The 6,641-nt window shown below is 38.7% G+C and overlaps 1 protein-coding gene across 1 annotated transcript in view; it reads right to left on the reverse strand.

The window, feature by feature from the left end:
- Nucleotides 1-6,641, reverse strand: part of HIBCH (3-hydroxyisobutyryl-CoA hydrolase) — a 148,007-nt gene that overhangs the window by 111,341 nt on the left and 30,025 nt on the right. The window lies entirely within an intron of this gene.

Raw genomic sequence — 6,641 nt, forward strand, 5'->3', positions numbered from 1 at the left:
AATGATTTGGTAACATGATGTGTAATGGAGATAATATGGGTGCAGTTTAGGAAAAGAACTTGATTTTGTGTGTTAGATATTTTAAAGTAGCCTTTTAAAGTTCTTACTGAATAGCTAAGAAATTAAGAGATATTTGATGTTCTATTCCTTATGAAATGAATGTCATAATCATACTTGTCATGCAATATCCAAAAGATAGATTACGAAATTGTTAACAATTCGTAAAAATTGTTAAAAATTTGTAAAGCTACGCCAACTTATTCCAAAGCAAAACACACCAAAGGAATAAGCAATCAGGATATAAATATTCTGAGATTACAAAGTATGCAATAAAACGATTTTACAAACTAAAGAGTATCAGGGAGGATCCAACAATAAATTGATTTTAGGGTCTTCTCTGGATAGCTAATGTAAACAAGAAAATATTCAGGAAAGTTTAAGAATTGGAGGAAATGACTCAATTGATAATATGCTCCAGCGGATAACCTTTGTACTAAACCACAAGAACACTCTACACTAATCAGCAGGGGCTGGGCTGGGCAGTTTAGTAAGGAATGTTCAAATGAAGACAGGGGAAGGCGATCCAGTGTCCCTCCCCCAAACTTTTTGCTCTCAGATTCCAGCGTTTAACTTTAATTTAATCCAGTGTTAATTAAGACAGAGTGGAGATCAGACCCTAAGGATCCATATACTTCAAGGCTTTGACATTTACTATATTTTACCTCTAGGAACATGGAAAAGTAAGTGAAAAAGTATATAATTCCCATTTTATGAAAATTAACATATATACATTGTGTGTGTGTGTGTGAATAGTGTGATAGAACAAAGATAAATATATAAACCCAATAAAATTTTGTTAGAAGCCTATAAGCCCAGGAATTGGAAAACACCTATAAATATATTTGCATTACTTGTTCTAAAAAATCTATCCTTTGCTTTTGATACCTTAGCTACTTGTAGCCCTCAATATTATATCTGATTCCCCCTAGATTATATAGTTCAGTAAATTTTCACTGTAACTTAAGAACAACTCAAAAAGTTGTAATATACTATCACAAATGCTAATGATTTCTCCCTCAAATCTTTAAAAGAAATCACAGCTCTGCTTTGTTTTCACAAGAGTTGTTCAATCTTTTCTAAGACAAGTATAAATGATTCGTACTAGTTAATGATTTAAAAGGAATCCAGGGGCGCCTGGGTGGCGCAGTCGGTTAAGCGTCCGACTTCAGCCAGGTCACGATCTTGCGGTCCGTGAGTTCGAGCCCCGTGTCAGGCTCTGGGCTGATGGCTCGGAGCCTGGAGCCTGTTTCCGATTCTGTGTCTCCCTCTCTCTCTGCCCCTCCCCCGTTCATGCTCTGTCTCTCTCTGTCCCAAAAATAAATAAACGTTGAAAAAAAAAAAAAAAGGAATCCATAAGATTGTGCAATATGGTGCTAGGAAACTCTTACAATTAATTCAAATCTAGTCCTTGTGTGGATAACCTACATTTTCCTTATTTGTTAACCACCTAATATACTATGGTTGCGTCATCTTTCCATACACTTGACAGAAAATATACAGGTGGCAAATGCTGCAAAAATCATTAAAATCCAGCCAACTACAGTCAAAACCAATTTCACATGTCTAGCAGCTGATTTCAGGTTATGAGGTGTGGCAGGGGCAGGTGTGCAATGTTGATCTATGAGGGAACAACTGGAGACTTCAAGCGAGTTTAATATGACGGAGGAAAGGGTATGACTCAGTCTAGAAAGCTGAGAACTGCCTGCTGCCACTGCTACTAGTGACCCTGATTCTAGAGCCCTTGGCTAACGTGTCATTAAAAGTCATGTTGAGCTTCTGATTTCAGCTCAGGTCATGTTGAGTCAGTCAGTTGAGCTTCCGATTTCAGCTCAGGTCATGATCTCACAGTTTGTGGGTTCAAGCCCCACATTGGGCTCTGTGCTGACGGCTCAGAGCCTGGAGCCTGCTTTGGATTCTGTGTCTCCCTCACTCTCTGCCCCTCCCCCACTCACACTGTCTTTCTCTCTCTCTCTCCCTCTCTCTCTCAAAAATAAATAAACCTTAAAAAAAATTAAATCATGTTTCAAAAAATATATAAATCATTTAATGATATGGCGAAATGCTCATATATGATGATTAAACAACAGCTCACAAAACAGTATGTTTAGTAACATTTGTAAAAATAATACAGAGAGAGAAGATGGAACATTATACTCTAAAATGCTAACGGTTACAGTATTTGCGGTAGGTTTTATTTCCTTCTTCATATTTTTTTCACATTTTTTGAGTTTCCACAAACTTTTCTTCATAATGTGTTAATTTTATAACAAGAAAAAACTCAACAGTTTCATCTGAAAGCATTTATTTAGAATACTTAGACTATTTTTCAAAATATTTACAATATTTGAAAAAGCTAATTTGGGCACAGAGTTACCTTATTGAAATTAAAAGGCTATGCCGTTGGCACAGTATAATCCAAAAGAAGATGAATGAAAGGAAATAGAGGACTCAGAAATATGGCCTAGTGCATAAAACAGCTTAATGTATGATACATTGATCATTACACATTAGTGGGATGTTTGCTCACTAACAATGTCAGGAAAGTTGGCTAGATATTTGAGGGAAAATGAACTTGGAGTAATAAAAATGCAACTAAAACTGTGATGTGAAATTAGGAAAGGTTTTTTTTTGTTTGTTTGTCGGTGTGTATTTGATTATAATAGACACAGTAATGAGATAGGCAACATCATTGACAGTGAGGAGTGTTTTGAAGGGCAATTGTCATATTGTAGTCATATTGTAGACTATGTAATTCTAGGCATCTAACCTAAAGAAATATAATAGACACTGGAAATTTATGAAGGATATATCTTCTAGACTTGGACTCTTTAAATCTGTGTTTTCAAACTGTGTTCCAAAGAGCTCTGGTGTTCTGTGATGGTGGGGAGAGGGGCAGAGTATGCCTCAAAGATAAGGAAGAAGGTTCCTTTAACTCTGCAGGTGGCTTTTATTTATATGTTATGTGCCTATAGATTACTTATTTTCTTAAAGATTCCACTGAAAACATTAAGTTAGAACACCACCTCACTGGACTCTTTGATTTCTTCAATAAAATGCAATGGAGTGTTATTTCTCAAAAACTATTGGAGAAGTAGAGAAAAAAAGTCAGAGTGTTACATTCCCAAATGCTGGACCCATGGTAATTTAAATTCCTGCTTCAGGAAACCTGAAATCATTCTATAATTACCTTGTAAATAGTCAAAATCTCAGATATAAAATCTGAGACTATCCGGGCCTGTCACTTAAGAAATAAAAGATTGGAGTTCTATGATATTCACCAGTGTTCTTTAACATATCAGTCTGTCCTAACAAGAACCAACTTCCACTCAGATGTTTCAACAGAAGAGATTTTATTAACTGAGAACAAACTGAGGGTTGATGGGAGGTGGGTGATGGGTATTGAGGAGGGCACCTTTTGGGATGAGCACTGGGTGTTGTATGGAAACCAATTTGACAATAAACTTCATATATTGAAAAAAAAAAAGAAGAGATTTTATTGAAGGGACTACTTATAGAAGTTTTGGGTTAGGTTTAGGGTAGGGCAAAGGTATATAACATGACATGGAGATGGTAAGAGATGTGGAGGTACCCAGGTTCTGACAACGTAAGAAGCCACTGACCACTGCTAGGACTGAAGGGGTAAGGGGAGGAGATCAAAACCAGGAAAAGAGGTGAGAATAAATACCCCAACTTTTCTCCTTTTCCCCCCTCCAACCTATTGTCGGTATAACCCATTGGTCAATCCTACCTGGAATGACCCCAGAGAAAATAGTTTTTGAAAGTTCTGCCTTCAGAGGCACAGAGTTTAGCAGAGAAGGATGGAAAATGGATCTGGCAGAGAGCTGGTAGAAAGTAACTGGCAAACTTACAATAGTGAAGTATTGGGAACCCTGATCCAATAATAGGGGAATGCTTAAGTAAATGATGGTATTAACCATTCTCTAATTAAGTAAATAATGGTACTCAAAAGACCGTTATGAATTCAAGGAGCATGGAAGAGACAGCAAACAACTCCATCTGGGAGAGTGAATTCAGGGGAAATTTTCTCAAAAATCTAAGCTAAAGTGCTTTTTTGCTGCCTAAGCAAAGTTTCTTATATTTTTGCTTATTACAAAAGCAACACATATTCACTACAGGAAGCACACACATAACAGAAAACCAAATATCTACAATTTCACCTCTAGCCCAAGACCACTATCAATATCTCAGTGTGTTTACAGCTTTCCAGATCTTTTTCTATGCGTACATACACATGATTATGTCGTATTTGAGATGATAACATAGATATGCTTTTCTTAATGTAATAAATCACGAATACTATCTCATGCAATAAATATCATTCTGCAACTTTTAAAAACATTTAAAACTTTTAAAATATTTGTTTCCTCATATCTGGTTGTGACTAATTTCTCTCCTCAGACATTTAGCATGCTTTCTTTTTTGGCTATTACCAAATGCACTAGGATGAACTTTCTTGAAGTCTACTCTTTGTACACATTACTGCCTTCATGCCAATTTCAGTCCACAGCCTGTTTTTCTACAGCCCTGAAGCTAATAGCTCTCATATTTTTAAAGGGTTTTGAAAACAAAAGCACACACACAAAGAAGCAACAGAAACATATGTGGCCTGCAAAGCCTAAAGTATTTACTATCTGGGCTCTTACAGAAAACATTTGTCAATTCCTGTATTATGAATTCCCAGAAATGCAGTTTTTGAGGCAAAGGGTGTGAACATTTTTTGAGGCTTTTACTGGGTTCAGCCAAGTTGCCCTCTAGAAACACTGAAGTAACTTATATCCTTCTCAGTACTGAGCTTGGTGGTTGACAGAGAATCTGAAGTAGGCTCCATGCTGTCAGCACAGAGCCCAATGAGGGGCTCCAACTCACTAATGGTGAGATCATGACCGGAGTCGAAAACCAAAAGTCAGATGCTTGACCGACTGAGCCACCCAGGTGCCCTGCAAATTGCAAATTTTTTGACAGTTTTTACTTGTCTTTTACCTTTATGGGTCTTTTTGATGAAAGAAATTAAAAATTCTATAGTCAAGTCTGTCACTTTTCCTTTGTAATTTTGCCCTTTGCTCCAAGCTTACTTTCAAATTAAAAGCAATTCACTTATATTTTCTCCTTGCACTTTTAAGACTTCTAAAAAATTTAAATCCTTTAATCCTTCTCAAATTTAGAGTCTGAGGAAGATATTTAAAACACCAATAGGTAATAGAATGGGAGTCACATTGCTGGGTTCAAATTCGGCCTCACTACATATTACATGTTTAAGTAAATGACCTAACCTCTTAGGTTCAGATTTCTTTTTAAGTGGAAATAACAATAACACCTACCCCAGGACTGATTTAAGAAAGAACAGCTATACAACACAAAAAGCACTTAACATAGTGCCCTTAGCTATTATCATAGTAGCTAGAGAATCCGGCCTGCAAAAGAACTTGAGTTGTCCCACGCTAGAGACCACAGAAGCAGGCTAGGAGCAGAAACATGAGTTCAGTCTGGGAGATGGAAAGTTGTAAGCTCTATTTCCTGGACTATGACAAGTTGAGTGTTGCCCTGGGCTCCTGTGTTGGTGGTTCCTCACAGCCCACGGAACAGGGGAGCAGGCATTGACAACTCAGGAGGCAGTCTTGGGTGCTTTTGGAAAATACAGTTAAGAAAACCTGCCAGCTGGAACTTTAAAACAGAGCTTCTAAATTTCTAGCCATGGAGTGAGTTACAGGTATGTAGATATTGGTCTCCTTGGTCCTCCAGGTGGAAGGGCCCGGTTATGCCTGCAGAAGGAGCCTGTTTTGTTCACCCTGTTTGGGGCTGTATCATTTCCTAGCTGTGCCAAGAAGTGAAAGGAAAGGGCAGAAGGCCCAATGCATTCACAGACAACATTCAGTCGGTTGGGCCAGCTGCCAGGCCACCTTCTACTCAAAATTTCATGTTGCTTTTTAAAAATTTTGAATCCACCCCCAATTCAAAAATATTAAAAAAATATTTTTTTATATGTTTATTTATCTTTGAGAGAGAGAGAGCGCGCATGATCAGGGGAGGGGCAGAGAGAGACAGGGAGACATAGAATCCAAAGCAGGCTCCAGGCTCCCAGCTGTCAGCACTGAGCCGGGACACGGGGGCTTGAACCCACTAACTCAGAGATCATGGCCTGAGCGGAAGTCCAAGATGCTTAACTGACTGAGCCACACAGGCGCCCCTCAAAACCATTTTTAAGGCATCCTGAAAACCACAGTTTAAAGGGTTTTTAGAGAGAGGGGTTCCCTACCTATGATGTGCTTCCTGTCAAGGTGGCCCTAGGCCCACACCTTATAAGGCAAAGGCCCGGGAGACACCGCCTTGGTTTGGAGAACCACCAGCACACTTGACATTTCTATTAGAATAGTGGGACCCGATTGTCACTGGCAGAAAGTCTATGTTCAGAGCTGCCGACCCGTCTGTCAAAAACCCTGAATCCCCAAAAGAGTACGGAAAAATGGAGCAGGAGGATTTCACAAACGAAATTTGTGGGCGGCCGCAAGGAAAGAACAAAAACAGCGGGTTAGGTGACCCGGGGGCCTTTTCCTCCTAGCGCC

Source organism: Herpailurus yagouaroundi, unplaced genomic scaffold, assembly GCF_014898765.1.
Source record: "Herpailurus yagouaroundi ecotype Mexico unplaced genomic scaffold, PumYag 140, whole genome shotgun sequence".
In the NCBI taxonomy this organism is placed as follows: domain Eukaryota; kingdom Metazoa; phylum Chordata; class Mammalia; order Carnivora; family Felidae; genus Herpailurus; species Herpailurus yagouaroundi.